The sequence below is a fragment of the Stegodyphus dumicola genome, chromosome X2 (genome assembly GCF_044657685.1).
Source record: "Stegodyphus dumicola isolate Sdum_Otavi_A_Nest chromosome X2, ASM4465768v1".
NCBI lineage: Eukaryota > Metazoa > Arthropoda > Arachnida > Araneae > Eresidae > Stegodyphus > Stegodyphus dumicola.
Window position 1 is genome coordinate 70,276,952 of NC_140781.1, and position 16,627 is coordinate 70,293,578.

Consider the following 16,627-nt stretch of genomic DNA (forward strand, 5'->3'; position numbering starts at 1 on the left):
CTGGTGGGCAGGTATTGATCACATATGCATCGGATGGTGTCTAGAAGTTGTTCTGTATGGTCATTAAGGTCATTTTGATTATTGCATAAATCCAACGCTTGCTCCTTTTGTTGAAGCGCCTGCGAAAAGGCCCTTGTGAGTGCCTGTATTCTATTCTTTGGTAACTTAAATCTCCTGAGTATGCTAATGCTCGTATCACCTTCTATATTGAATTTTTAAACTACAAATACTATTCGAATAAATAAACTATAATAATTCGATTTTGATTTTTTTTTCTTTATGTGCTCTTCGCCCACCAGCGGCCGAGCGGTAAAGTCGCTGAACACTGGTAGTTCGGTCCGATGTTCGAATCCCGCGAACGGGCTGGCTGCATGGGCATTTTCGTGGTTTTCCCCATGTGTAACGTGCATATGAGCCAGTTTCCCTTTGAAAGTCCTCCCCTTAGGCAGATAGCCCTCGAGGCTTTGCCATAATTACACACGCACACACGCATACTTTATGTGCTCTTCGTTGATATACTTTTGTGATTTAGTACCAGCGCGTAACATTCTTTAATTTATAGCGTTGTTACAAATGATATGCCAAAAATGTTTTCTCATAAGAAATTTAGTAAGTTTGCAAGCATTAAAAATGTTTTAATACCATCACGAAGTTTTATTACTTTTGAATCATAATCTTATACGCACAGAACAAAACTCGCTAAACTACAAATAATGTGTTACGAACTGTGCAAATGCTGAATCCTGCAATTGTTTCTTAGGACACGAATTCTATAAGATTCTATGAATAGAAAACATTAAAAAATTATATTTAATATTTTAATAGATCTGCAGAGACACGCTTCTCAAATCTCTGAACGTCAGAAATTTATTTCTAAAATAATATTTTATTTCTAATTACATTCACATGCAGGCATTTCGCTCTTTGATGTGTGTTAGATCCCTATCTATGATCCCCAAATTCAATAACAGATACCTCAGTCATTTTTGTCATATAACAGTCAAACGTTTTATGTTTTAGTTTTTAAAATGATTGCAAACCTTTCCTAAATGTATAGAGACCCAAAAAATGTATAAAAAGTACATTTATTATATCAAATACAAAATATTTCTAAATACAAGTACCGGAAAAACATAAAAAGTTAGATTCCGCAATTTTCAGAAAACTGATTTCGTTAAATTTAAAAATACCAGAACATGAATAATTTGAGTCATATTTGGGTGACATATTTTTTAATTGGAACTATATGTGTATGACGCACGGTTGCGAAAATAAAAGCTGGTTAAGGAAATCAAAAAATAACAATTAAATGAAAAATTGGTGGCTAATTAGGTAACAGGAAGAACGCAAATAAAAACTGAAGAAAAATCAAAACGATTTAATAAAACAAGATGAAATTTATCAAGTAGTTGAAAAATAAATATGATAAAATAATATAACAAGTACTTGAAAATTCTTTGGTCTTTTTCGAGAAGCAGCTGAAAAATTTTCAACAAAGCCAAGTTAAGATGATTCGAAAAGAATTTCGTAAAATAATTCAAAAGTAAAAAAAAAAAAAAAAAAATAATAATAATAATAATTTTAAAAAAATGCAAGACTATTAAAAACTTTTTTTATATAATATTAATAAAGAAAGCACAAAAGATATTTAAAGATAATTTTTTCCGAAATAAAATAATTCGGAAATCAACCCAAAATCTTTTAAAAGGAATTAAATAATAAATAAATGGAATTATATAAACAGTAAATTGAATAAAACGGAAAAAAAAAGAAATTGAAAACTCTGAAAACCCTTTACTAAAATCCATTGAACATTTTCTACTAATCTACAAGTTCAGAAAATGCGGTGGTGTAAAACCAGTTGAATTGTAGTATTTTAGTTAGATAAAATGAAATTCCAGACTTTAGTTGAGTTTTATAAATGTTGCAAAATGAAATTTGTGAAGACCGTAATCGTATTGATTAAATTGCAAAATTTAGTCACAGAATAATTTTAAAATCAATCACAGAAATTTTATTGTTGTATTGTGAACAATTAAAAATGACCTAAAATTAGAATTAAAAATTAAAGTAAATCATATTGAATTAAATTATTATTTGGATGTTAAGAAATTAGTAATTAGTAAATTATTTCATTTTAATAATTTAAAATGAAAATTATTTGCATTTAATGGAGAATACCGAAATTTGTAAAAACAAAAAAAGCTAGGTAACAGTTACAAGTCAGTTTTCTTTAGAACGTAGTTACGAACTAGTTTCTTTTAGAAAGTCCTCTACGAAGTCATCACTTTCTTTAAGCAGATAGCCCTTCTGCGTTTTGCTATAGTCAAACAAGCTAAACGAAACCATGCATTAAACGCTGAATTTTGTATCACTGATAGAAAAGAAAATAGGTCCACAGTCTCCTATATCGCATAAAGTGATATAAGTTCATTGAATACTAAATGAAATGCTTTCGTTGAAAACGTTAATGTAGAAAAAAAAAATGTTGTGAATATTAAAGCCGTTATGACTGAAATTTACCGCAAAAGAAACTAGAGGAAATTTCGGTGGCAGTTGTAGAAGCATTAGCTGGTTTTGAAAGCAGGAGAGATGAAAAATGAGCAAAGATTTCGCCGGGAATCGAACCACGAACTTCTCGAATACGCGCCGAGCGTGCTGACTACTACACTGCGAAGGCATGCTAAGAAGGCGGGAGAAATCCTTTATATACTCCCCCTTTTAAAGGGCGACTGGGGATTAGGGGACCCAATCGCCAAATCCTGGGGGTGGAAAATCATCATCCACCACCCTTTTAGTTCGGGCTCCACTGTAGAAACATTAGGTAATTTCGAAGCAGGAGAGACGAAAAATGAGCAACGCCTTCGCCGGCAATCGAACCACGGACCTCTCGAATACGCGTCGAGCGTGCTGACCACTACACTACGAAAGCATGCTAAGAAAGCGGGAGAAATACCTTATAACTTGCTGTTTAAAATCCATCTAATTTACCTTTCTGGTGGGGGTTTATAAGGAATTGCTGCATTCTTCCGTGCGTGGGTGGCTGAAATAAATTTCCCCATAAGGTTTGACTGGCGAGGTCTTCCCTAATCGTGGTATCTTTAAAGTTTAATAGCAACTAACCATAGCTTGCTGAAACTGGCATATATAAAAGGTATCAAACTATCCGTACATGCATTCATGGTTATGTGGTTGAAGGTCCAGGTAGTATTGGAAGATTCGTTATTCAAATACTGACGAGGGCATAGTTGATTTCACGTATTTCTCGCTCAGAAATGCTTAATAATCTCTCGAAGCTGACAGAAAGAAGATAGATAGAGCACAGAAAAAATATTCAACCCAAATAAAACATAAAAGCATTGCATTGATTAAAATACACCTTACAGAGTAACCATTTTTTATTTAATTCGAATCTTTTCTTAAAGAAAAAAGCACCACTGCAATATAAATTTATTGTGACAAGTCTTTGTGTGTTTCTCACTCATATTCTAATAAAACGCAGCTTGCTAATGCTATAAACTTTTACATCTGAAAGAATTGCTTCAGAATTTATTATTTTCACCTAACCTTAAATTCACACTTTAGGCGAACGTCCAAGCAAACAAACAGAAACAAAAAAACTCTATTTCAATTTGCTCTGTTTATATATGCACGCAGAAGTCATTATTTTCTCACTGCAAAGCATTTTACCTGAATTTTTTTTTTAAATTACTCAGACACTGCTCTGTGCAAGGGCAGCGATTATGATCTTTCAGAAAATAATTCTGTATGTTAAGGATGCCAGACTTACAGTTATGCTCTTCGTTTTTCTTATTATTAAATGTTTACGTTATCATTTTCATGTTGTTTATTCTACTGCACTCTACTGTTTCCATCGGGTTTTAAAACGCGGTGGTAATATGCGGAAGATGAAGAAGTCATAAATATACAATTTTGTTTAAACTAAACCACAACACTACTGTTAACTGTCAAATATGCACTTATTAGCTTCTTTTTAAAGTATGCAGTTTAGTCTCCAGTTGCTTGAATTAATTTTTTAGCATAAGAGTTGTAATTACAAGCAAAAACCCAGAAAGCTAAATGGACAGCTTCAAATAACTAGACTGTTACAAGGAAAGCTATTGGATTTACCACTAAGAATCGCCTCGAAACTTCCAGGGTTGAACAAGCATGTGAACAAAACAGCAGGTGATAAAGTCTGGCATTTCGTAATCGCTTGCAAAGCCAGATTCGGTTGTGGTATAAACTGGCACGCCACAGTATTTTCAGCCATATATTGACAAAAGTACTGTAGCTGTGAGTTACAGCGTCATTATGTATGTGAAATACAGAACGCTGGCATTTTCGGGTAATACGTTTGTTGCTCGGTTAGTCAAATGGCTTTGTATCATCACATTGCGATATAAATATTACTGAAGGATGTAATGTAGAAGTACCCAACGGACCCCTTATAACATCGACAGACACTTACCACAGTCATGCCACAGTCGTTTATATTATCGGAACAATGAAATTCCTTAGCAGCTATTGCTCGAAAATTGTATACAAGACCGAACGAAGAGTGGCAAATTGTCAGCACTCTTGAGACAGGTTAAGTACAGTGGCACGAATTAGCTAGCATATGGGTATCAAGGTCCAGAAAGTCCGTACAGTGGAGTTCCGATAAAAAAATGCCTCAAACTACTAATCTATGGCTGCATCTATGGCTGCATACAACTACTAATCTATGGCTGCATCTATGGCTGCATACAACTACCAATCTATGGCTGCATATATTGAAGGCCCGCGCATATGTGTCTTGATTTGGAGGTTGAGAGCAACTGTAAACTGTAGTTTTGTTCATAGTATGTTTGATCACCCTGAAGCTTTCGTGACAGGAGATCCATAGGTTTCCTCGTTAGAGATAGAATGAACGCAAGATACTCACTAAAAAATTTAAGGGGGTGGACTTCGTAACTCATAAACTTTATATTACAGTCTGAAAGCTCTGAAACATTTACTACTCAAACTTTTGAATTTCTTGTACATATAAAAAAATAAAAAATAAAAAGATCCTTCAAATATTCCGTTGTTGTTCTTAAAAATATCTATTGTTGCCGATTGATAAAGCTAAATCTTTACTGCTAAATAAAACTAATATCCAAGAACAATTTTAGTTTTAAAATTTTCTTAGAAAACTGGCTCTCATCGTTTTCCCTATTTATGCTTTCTCATTTTGACTAATTTGGCAATTAGCATGCAGCTTTTGCTTTCTCGTAGCATCGCATGTATTTTGTACTAATTGTAAAATGCACTTTTACACTGATATATTTGTAAATATTTGATTTCAAAATATATATCTTCATTTCATCAACTTGTGATATTTATGATTTAAGCGTTATTACCAGCTTGAAAGTAATTCTTTCTTTTATGCCTTGTTTCGTCACGTACTTGCTTAGACCAGAGGTGCAATACGGCAAATGACTAAAGTAGTAGAATATTATCTTAATCGCATTCCAAGTGTAACAATCGCCGCTATACTGCTGCTTGCTCTAGCTACAATCGGTAAAGGTGGAAAGCCAGTTAGTTTTCCCTTCCGCTCCTTCTATGCAATAATTTCGAGTAAGGCTTTACTGGAATTGGAATGCAGCTTAACATTCTAACTGAACTATTTGCTAAACTGTAACTAAGCTATATTAGGAAGAGAAGTCGAATATGATTTGTTGCTATTTTCAGTTGTTTTACGGAAAGTAGTGAAGAATAAAGTTGTGGTTAGATTGTATCCTTAGTTATAGTTCACATTACCTTACTTTACAGAGGCGATGGTTCGCCGGTTCTTAGAGTTAACTTCTAAAAGTCAGCCACTAGGATACATTTTTAATTAGTACACACTTCTATATGCTATAAGCTGAGATTATAAGCCGAATTTTTGTTGTATACCTGTGTTCTCACATCAATTAAGCTCTGAGTTCCTGTTGTTTACATAAATTCGCTCATCCATCAAGCTGAATAGAAGTATACGGATAAAATATGAAAAAAAATAAATGATCATTTGAATTAAATTTTAAAAAAAGAAAGAAAGAAAAGTAATGTAGGAAAAGAATTGCGAGCTATATGTGTTGAGCCATTAGGTTATTTTGATGCTGGAGACGTTAAAAATGAATAATGTCCTCACCAAGACGCGAACCTGGAACTCTCGAATATGCGCCGAGTGTGCTACTGTTACACCACGAAGGCATGCAGAAATGAGGGAGGAAATACCTTATATACTCCCTCTTTTAAAGGGCGACTGAGGGTTAGGGGACCAATCGCCAAATCCTGCTGATGAAGAATCATCATCCACCACCTTTTAGTTAGGGCGCCACTATACAGGCAGTAGGTTATTTTGATGATGAAAACATGAAAAATTAGGAATACCTTCGCCGGGACTCGAACCTGGACTTCTCGAATAGCGCCGATGTATTACCGTTACACCACGAAGGCATGCAGAAAGGAGGGAGAAAATACCTTACATATATATTATTGCAAAATTTCATCGTCACCATTCGATTTGATTTGAGTTGTTATACAGAAGTAGCAAAGTTACAGATTTCGCAGTCAACATAATTATTGCGTAATAGCCCTCTTGTGGCGTAAAATAGTAGGCACTGTTAAAGTTTCTGTTGAGAAATATAGAAGAACAATTTTTACTTGAGATACTGGCTTATACGGTGAGCAACGCATATCCAAAATTAAATAAAAGATCTTACATATCATAGAGTGGCAATAAAGTACTTGTATTTTTATCTTTCTTTTCAACAATCGTAAATTGATGGCAAACTGTAAATAATGAAACATGTTAGGTGATAATAATGAAACAGTTCTTGTTTCTTAAAAGCCATGTTGGTTAAAAACATGTATTACTTAATCACGTTCTGCTAGCGTTTTAAAGATACGAGTGCATTTCCAAAAATCTGTGACTATAAAATTTTAACTTATATTAACAGAAAACCATTTATATGAAGCAAATTAATTTGGCTCTCTTTTGATGTAATTTTAAAAAAATTAATTTAATTTTAAAAACAGATGGATTGAGTTAAGTCATAAACTAATAACAACCTAGGCTGACAGCATTTTAAGATGTATCTTCAAATCCTGCAACTTTAAAAATTTTACTTATACTTAACAGCATATACTACTTAAAATAAAATTATGGGACTCTTCTTTACAAAAAGGGCAACTTTCAAATATAATTTTAAGAAAAGAGGATATAAAATGTAATGAAACACGTTAAAAACTTGCAAACTAAACTTTTCACAGTTTGACACCTTTAAAATATCAAAATTTGATAAAGCAGCATTTAGAATGAAGTAACTAATGAAATCACTTTTTAAAATTAATTGCATTATCTTTTTCAAGGAAAAAGTTTTAAGAAACTCATATTTCTTCATATATATTTAATTTAGTCAGAAATATAAAAAATTCCAAAAATTAATGCTATTTATCAAAATAAATTTGAACATCACTGCATTCTGTGATAATGTATCATTCCTTCATGGCTGATAAGTTTTTTAAGTAAGTAAACATTTAGTGCTCAGTCAGCTTAAAATAAACCATTAATAAATTATGTTAACGTAGTCATTTTATAACCAAAAACCATTCATCTTGAAAATTACAAAAAAGTATCCAGATGCATCAGATGACTTTGAGATGTCATGCCATTCTTTCATTTTGACAACATATTTTTATATCCCGCTTTCCGTCCGCCCGTATTTCAGTTATCATTAAAATGATAAGTAACATGCTTATTTAATTTCAGTGTTACATTAAACGATCGTATTTCTAATGAGATTCAAGAATGAAATAGTCTTTGGTATTATAGTAAAATATTGTATTGGAATTATAGCAAAATGACACCTTTTAGTGTTTTAATTAATTTGTTTGTTTTGTGTTAATAATATTATTTGATTTTTCTAGATACAAAAAAGCTCCACCCGATAATTCACGACAGATGTTTTCGGTTAAATTTCATATTTCATCTACTGGTACCAAACTGTTTCACAGTTTGCTTCATATAAAATTAGAGAAAACTATAAAACTTTTTTCTATGTTTAATTTTTACAGTTTACTTCGTATAATATTAGAGAAAATTATTTCTTGTTCAGATTTATTTTAATATAAAAATACTAAAATACAAGAAGTTTTCTCACCAAATTATTTAAACTTCTTTACTTTCGCTTTTTTTAGATACATATTCTTGCGTGTGTATAAGTTCGTAAAGGATTGAATGCACACAGAGCCGAGGATAGCTTGATAAAATTTATTTTATCCAAAGAAACACTCCGAAGTTCTCAATATACCACAAAATAGTAGTACAACTCTTTACAGTATCACAGAGTACAATCAGTAGTAATACTTCAGACTACTAAGATCGTTAAACACAAGGCAATATAAAGGCCCATCTAAATAGTGAAACTAACTCTGAGATATCACAGTATTCCGAACTCACGCTGAACTAACAAATGAGAAACTAACTCTCCAGTCTGATATAGTCCTCCGTCGGCTGAGAATTAACTAGCACTCCTCCAAATCACTGGAAGGCATATGCGGGCCAGATACGGTTACAGATGCATATGAAATCAATTAGTTATTCAATTACAATGCTTATTACAGCAATACAGGGATCGAACGTCAAATCTGGAGACAAAAATTAAGCGACAAAACCTGTGTCAGCTCGGCAATATATCGCCAATTGAGCGGGCTAGCCTTTACTCAATGCTTAAAAGACTTGCCCCTGTGCTCATATTTTTTCTGCAGAACAACGTGTCTCTCTGCTTTTCACGTTACATTATACAGAGAAATATAACAATTTCACATATAATTTCACTAAAATTATCTCTCTATGTGCAAAATTCGCAGCACTGGCCCCTTTCCAAGGACTGCACGTCCCGGGTAGTACAGGCCCTAGAGAGGAAGCCATACTTACTACGAACTAAAAATCAGTGCAATATTAAAATAATAATTTCAATAAATAACACAAAACAAAACAAATACTAAGCCAATAGATATATGAATAAATTTACAAATTTATATACAGATTTTATCATAATCTTAGTATAGTATTTACATTATATACACAATAGGGACTACGTACTATGGCCCTAGTAAGGAGTTAGCCTGCCGTAATGAAAGACATTCGGCTTATAATTTGATGACTTACGGATCGAAACTACGACGTCGTTCAGCCTGTTTAGGACGTTGTAAGGATCGTCCCAAAGTGACTGTAGTTTACGATAAATTCCTTTCTGTCGAATCGGATTCCATAACCACACCTTGTCATCTTTGTTGAATCGATGTTCTGTAACTCTCGTGTCATATCGGGTCTTTATCTTCTCCGTCCTTAAGTCTCTCTCGAGCAAAATTATGCTGCACATCAAACCGTGCCTGGAAATCTTGAATAGCATCCTCAGGTGATAAAAACGGCCAAACATGAGATCACAAGGCAGACATAAGTCGCATCCGAAGAACATCTGGGATGGGAAATAATCGGTAGAGGCAAGAGGCAAGTAAAAAGAAAAGATAACACCTTGTCCCAGTCTTGTTGGTTTCTGGATACCACCAGCAAGAGGTTAGCCCATTAAATGGTTTAACCCATTAACGACTGACGTTGTGTTTTGTTAATAAAAAATGTTGCAACATTAGTCAAAACATTTTTTTCATCATCTATAAAATGTATTTTTCTCTTTATCGCTTTAGTAGATTGCAGATAAAGCTTCAAAGTTCCTTGGGAGAATACTGTTCCTCTCTCTTAAAACTTGTATGAAAATAAATGATCCCTTTGGTACACTTTTGCAAAGTTTTTCTTTTAAATTTGAGTACGTCTCATAGAGAGACACATCCAATTAAATGAATTTATGAATACATGACAGTTTTATCCTAATATTTTACAAATATTCTGAAAACATTTTTTAATTTCTGAAGCAGCTTCCTAATATTTTACAAGTGTTCTGCAAACGTATATCATGAAAACCTGAAATAAAAAGCAGTGGAGGTTGCCATGGAAGTGGAGAAAGTAAACAATATTTACAGCATCTTCTGATTTATTCAGTAAAACTATTAATAAATTTAAGAACTATAACATAGTAATAGAAATTTCCAAAATCATATTCGAATAAGAAACAAAGAACTACCTGCATCTGAAATTGTTTTAAAAAGCAGTTCTTCTGACTATAAAATTTGGACTGACTTGGCTAAACATCTCACCAAATACAGAATCCCTAAAAATAATAACTACTGTAAAATTGATTTTATACATCCTAATTTTGATTTATTGAATTTGAAAGATCACTCATAAAATACCAACATTTTCCAAATTAATGACTCTAACTTCAAAATCTCTATCAAATTCAACAAAACATTAACTGGTATTATTACCAACCAAACGAGTAAACCAATTATTAAACCTCCTTGCTTTGGCCGTGAATGAAGCTTTGTGAAATACATTGACAAGCACATTTACTGGAGAACTTAACATAAAGAATTCATGAAATCTGTCTCCAATTTCATAATTAACTAAAATCCTAGCAAGAGTATTTGTCTCCAAAAGATTAAACACAACCTTGACCAATTTATACTCTAAACACCTACAGTTATCCATAAAACTCCTTTGAAGAATGGAAACATCATATTTACAATGGTATTAAAGTAGTTTCACATCTAATTTTCACATCTCGGACATTTCTATAGTTTGTATGGAAAACGATTAACAAAACAGTTGCAAGGATCTTTTTAATTTTGTAACCCGTCATTTTAACTTAAATTACTTTTTTATCAAGTCTAGTTCATTCCCCTGCCAGATTGTAAATTTCCAGCAAGCGCGATATTCAAATTAGGTAGAATGAAGGAAGTACTTAAAAAAGTTTTGGAGGGTGCAATAACAGCATGTTCTGGTTGCTTGAAGACCACGTTGCTAACTTTGATTCTCTAGCGATTAGAATTTTACAGCGTTTCATTCTTGCCATTAGACTTTTTTACGCCGACTTTGGTCAGAGCCACCTTGCGCGTTAGTTCAGCTGTTCAGTCGTTAGGCTTCATCAATTTTATCTAACCATTATTATCTGATTTTACGCCAAAAGTTTTGGCTTCTGTAAGCACGAGCTTGTGCCGTCTGTTAATCTTTATTTGGATTAATAAAACGGTCCTTTATACCATTTCGTTATATCTGTGGTACTTACAAGACATAGGGATAATTCCATTGTCTTTTTAGAAGTCTGGTCTAATTATAGGCTCCCGAAGAAGACCAGATCCTGTATGGTCTCTAAGAGAATTAAGCGTAACTATTTAAATACATCTGGAATTCCAAAGTTGAGCACTAGATAGAGATGACATATATATTGTTAAATATAAGGAAACTTATATTAAATCATGAAATTAGTAAAAGATATTAATACATGAATGAATAAGTGTATGCCGTTTTAAATTAATTTTAAATGCTCTACACACAGCACGAATTTAAATCTATTGCACATGCTTTATGTGTAACACATAACCATTATTATAAAGCGATTTTCATTAAATTTAGATTTTCGATGTTAAAAGATGCATTTTCATAAAAGTATTCTAATTAAACGTAGTTACTAAAACTTAAAATAGCTAATTATTTATGCGCTAAAATTGTTGGTAGTATCTTTAGGAATCTAAAGCAACAAATAGTTTTTCACAAATTCGCAGAAGACCCGTCTTTTGTTGCTTTCTGATAGAAATTATTACTGACACATCGCATAAATTTTATAATTGTGTAGCCATAAAGATGCATATGTTTATAAGGAATTATCGCATTCACCTGTGCTACGATATCTTATTCGAAATATAAAATTCATAAATCATTTTACTTACGTTGAGAGAAAATGAAACTACGATGCGATTTCATTAAAACCCAGCAATGATTATTAGTTTCAGCAATTATAATAAGAACAAATAAATGTACTTATTCGAAGACGAATTAAATATGGATAAGACAAAGACTGATATAATTAGTCTCATTGAACAATAAAATTCATTTGAAAATCAAGCAAGGAAACCCCACAGTAGATTTTGCTTTTAATCTTACATCAGATATTCGTAAGAGGGAATAATAATGTAAATCGGTTAATTCATACTTAATCATAATTCTTCTTTTGTTTTTATTTGTTTTCAATCTGCGCTGATTAAAACAACTAAGAGACTGGAGCCTCAATGAGCAAATCGCGTTGGTTAGGATTATAGCAGAACACTCGAAGGCTGTTCCCTTAAGGGAGGGGATGCTTTCGTAAAGGACATTTTAAGGTAAATTTGGGCATATTTACGATACACAAAAGGGAAAATCACGAAAATGATCATGAAGCCTGTTTCTAAAGATTAGGCCACAATTATGTTTACATTTCTTAAATGATGATCACATTCAATGACATTAAAAAATATTAATTTATGTATATATTTATATATATATATGTGTGTGCGTATGTACTGAATATTTTAATTTTCAAATGTTTATGAGCAGGCTTAGAACCAAGGCCAGTGCAAACACTGCGGTAGGGGTAGGCGGCAAAATGATTGGAATTTGAAAAAGCATACCATCGTCTTTGTCTCCCCCAAACTTTTGGAATTTAGGGATCTACTGCCTTCTCTAAATTCTAAAAACTAATGAAAGGCAAAATTTTTAGAATTTAGGGAGGTATCGGGTTAGTAGCACGTCCAGCTAGTAAATGGAAGGTACTTACTTAGAAAACAGGAAATCAGTTACGTCGGTGGCGACGTAACTGATTTCCTGTTTTCTGCTTTAAAAAAGTGTTTACTAACACACACATGTTTACAAGCGAATGTTTTCCATTACCAAATAAAAATGTAAAAAATTAATCACCAGTGTGTAAGTTACATTACTGGGGAAAGTATAATGAGAATTAGCAATTTATTAAAAGAAATTGTACTAATTTCTGAAGCAGGATATTTCCATCTTTCCAGTCAAAATTAGGTTACCAGTTATAAAATGACATTTCAAATAGCATGAAATAATTAGCAAAAAATCTCATGGTTTACTCCTAAATGAAATATTTTCTTAGGAAAATTAATTCCCGCGAATCCACCAAGTAAGCAATGCAAGAAAAGAACTTCGAAAGGGAAAGGACTGGAAAACCTTTCCTTAAATAGAAATGCTGAGGTGCTTTGAAATGCAGATCTTATTAAGAATGAATTCATGTGCAGTAGTTAAACAAGGTAAAACTACCTCACGGAGGATAAGCATTTACATTCCAGGGACAACAGCTCTTCTGCAAAACACTTTAAAACTCCATACACAACCTTACAATAGCCCTTCTAGAAACGATTTAGTAGCGAAACTATTTGGAAATTGTAATTCTTTACCCCCGAAGGCGTTAAATTGGTTTTGAAATTCGAAGGAAGAAATATCTCCAATTCCTTCAATCAACTTTGTTGTCAGCGAATTGTGATCCAGTCCGTCTGCTCAATATGCATTTCTTTTCCACTTTGGGCCCTCAAGCAGTCTTTACGCCATGGAAGGAATCTCCCCAACAAAGAATTTTCAAACACAAAGCATCTCGGGAAATACAGATAAAAGATTTTCCGGAAATTCCTTACGAAACGAATGGGCGAAGAAAAGGAAAATGCAGTTAGAATCCTGCAGCCCAAGCCCCAAATTTTATTCTCGATTTGCCTCAAAGTACTCAAAAGTAACGAATTAGGAAGGTGATTTATTTTGTGTATTTGAATTTGGGTTTCTTTGTTTCTTTGTAATAATAGAAAGCCAATAATTTAAAGGAAAGTCTGAATCAAAATGCAGAACTAATATAAAAGTTTTCCGAACTGTAATCATTGGCTTTAAATTTGATGAAAAATTTTACAAGCTTCAAGACTTAATACGTAAATGTGCAATTTATAAATAATATATAAATGCTGATGTGTTAGAAACGTATATATGCTGAACAATCGATACGATGTTTTGAATAGAATGTAATACATTACAAATATTAAATGGAATTACTTTCAGTTCATTTAAGATAAATTTATATTACAAGAAGTTGCTTTAGGAAACTAAGGTTTGTTTTTGTGTGGTTTATTTAATTATGGAAAAGCACTCAAGGACTATCTGCCTAAGGGAAGGGATGTCTTTATGGAAGACTTTCTAAGGGGAAATGACTCATATTCACTCTACACATTGGGGAAAACGCCCCGGCAGCCACCCTGCTCCTAACTACATAACTACAAACTTAACTACCAGAGTTCAGCGACTTTATGGCTCGGCCTTTTGTGGACCTAAAAAATTAAGAAAAAGTAAACTTTGGAAAAACTCATAATCTCTAGAAAACTGTGATTCAAATAGGTACATTAAAACGTTCGAGTGCTGAATGCTAGATTATTTCAATGTTATATAAAAAGAAATCGTAATATTACCTCTTAAAATTACTGTTGGAATTATTATTTATAAACCAGCTACTTGTTAATGAAAAAGAAAAGATTTCGCCCTTTATGCACAGAAATTCACGCAGTTTTTAATTTCGTTTTGTTGGATTTTTCCACGTTCCAGTGCTCTAAACATCATGCACAAAACTGTAACTTATTTGGACAGTTATTGTGATCCACAAGCACAGAAATTGGCTATTGCATGAAATACTCTAGGTCAATGTACAACTAACAGACAGCATTAGATTTACTGAACTACTTTTATGAGAACTTATTTACATTTACAGTCGACCTTTTTCTTCACTTTGTTTGTTTCTTCACTTTGTTTGTTTGTTCACTTTGTTTTCTTCACTTTGTTTGTTTGTTTGTACACATGAAAAATGTTCACAGAATAAAACTGAACTACACTGCTGGCTATTAAAACTGCAACACCAGGAAGAAATGATCTCATCGACGTAAAGATTACATGAAAGGAAGAAGTTGGGATATGCAAATGATTAGTATTTCAGCGCATTTAGACGACACAGGAGGAAGAAACAACATCTGAAGAACTGCATAACAGAAAAGTTGTGCAGGGGAGTTCTCATTCGGAAAGTGCTTTGTAAGGTTGGAATTTGTTCCAAATATCGTGTTATGGCTCGAATAAGAAGAGAAAATGCCTATACGTTTCTAAATTCGATAGATGCAGGATCATTGCCTATCGAATGTGTAGATTATCGTTCCGTGATATTGCCGGTCGCACTGGTCGACATCGAACCACTGTCGTGCGAATATGGAATCAATGGATTGCTGAGGGTCATACTAAATGGCATGCAGGATCTTAACGCCCTCCCATGGCTAACGCCAGAGAGGACAGAAATATTGTGAGGTCAGCTCTGCAAAACCTTACGACCAAATTACGGACCATTAGTCAGGAAATGGGCATATTTGCAGTACGCCCAGTATCAGCTGTTAAGGTGGGTCAATGTTTGCAGCAACGTGTACTATCAGCACGGCGACCATTACTTCGGCTTCCCTTGACAATGCAACATAGATAGAGAGACGCCGACTTTGGTGCTCCAAACTACAAAACTGGATACAGGAGTGGCGCAATATCGTCTTTTTAGACGAGTCCTGTTTCTGCATGCAGTATTCTGATGGCCGTATACGTGTCTGGAGTATCCGAGGAGAGCGCACGTCGCCTGCTTGCATTCAGTGTCGGCATAGCGGCCCTGCATCTGGTGTGACAGCTTGGGCAGTCATTAAATACACGACACGCATATTTCTAGTTCAAATGGACGGTAATTTGAACGCATATGGGTACATTTTTGACATATTACGTCCAAAGGTTGTGCTCTATCTTCACGGCCCCCAAACGCCATGTTCTAACAAGATAATGGAAGACCACATTTGCACGTCGTGTTCTGACCTTCCTCGATACACAGGGTATTCTACTGCTGACCCGGCCTGCGCTGTCTCCAGATCTGTCAGCCATTGAAACCTTCTTGTCATGGGTTGCTGAGAGACGGGCCCGCCAGCCCTCTCCAGCTAATACGGTTGATGAAGTGTGGCATAAACTTGAATCAGCATTACATGTGCTGCCCATTTATGTCATCCAAGTCCAGTTTGACTTCATGCCTAATGGGGTAAGGGCAGTTTTAGCTGCGAGGGGTCGCAGCTGTTTCTACTAATTTCAGACTCCTGTAAACCTCCAAAATGCTTATAAATTTAATCATTTTGTCTTCATGTCATACTGTTTACGTGCAATAAATATCTTTCTTGTATTTGCTTTCCTTCATGGTATTACAATTTTAATGGCCAGCAGTGTACACAACACTGTTTAATTGTAATTCAGTAATTAATCGAACATTTTGATTTCTGTGAAATACGTCTATAAGGTTTTACATTTATTAACCTCTAATTATTTTGTCTGTACTATCCTTTTGCCAGCTCAAATCAGGATGTAAATTTGTTAACCTGTATGAAAAATTCTTGAATTTAGCAGAGATTTCTGGCAGCAACGTTTGGCCGTTTTGATGCTGATTTTGCTCAAATTCTAAATTTACTGAAATCGGCTTTAGCGTTTGCTAGCCGTGTTTGTCCGCATGCCATTTAGTAGTCAAGTTTCACTTTTATATTCTGTTAATCCCGAAAACAGCGGAACCTTTTGTTATTACATTCCGTTTGGTTCATGTCCGTGGTCGGAAGCCATCATAGCGGTGCACTCACTCACTCA

At 33.9% G+C, this 16,627-nt stretch overlaps 1 protein-coding gene across 5 annotated transcripts in view; it reads right to left on the minus strand.

Moving 5' to 3' along the window:
* LOC118192271 (atrial natriuretic peptide-converting enzyme-like) overlaps positions 1-16,627 on the minus strand; it is a 1,449,396-nt gene that overhangs the window by 761,051 nt on the left and 671,718 nt on the right. The window lies entirely within an intron of this gene.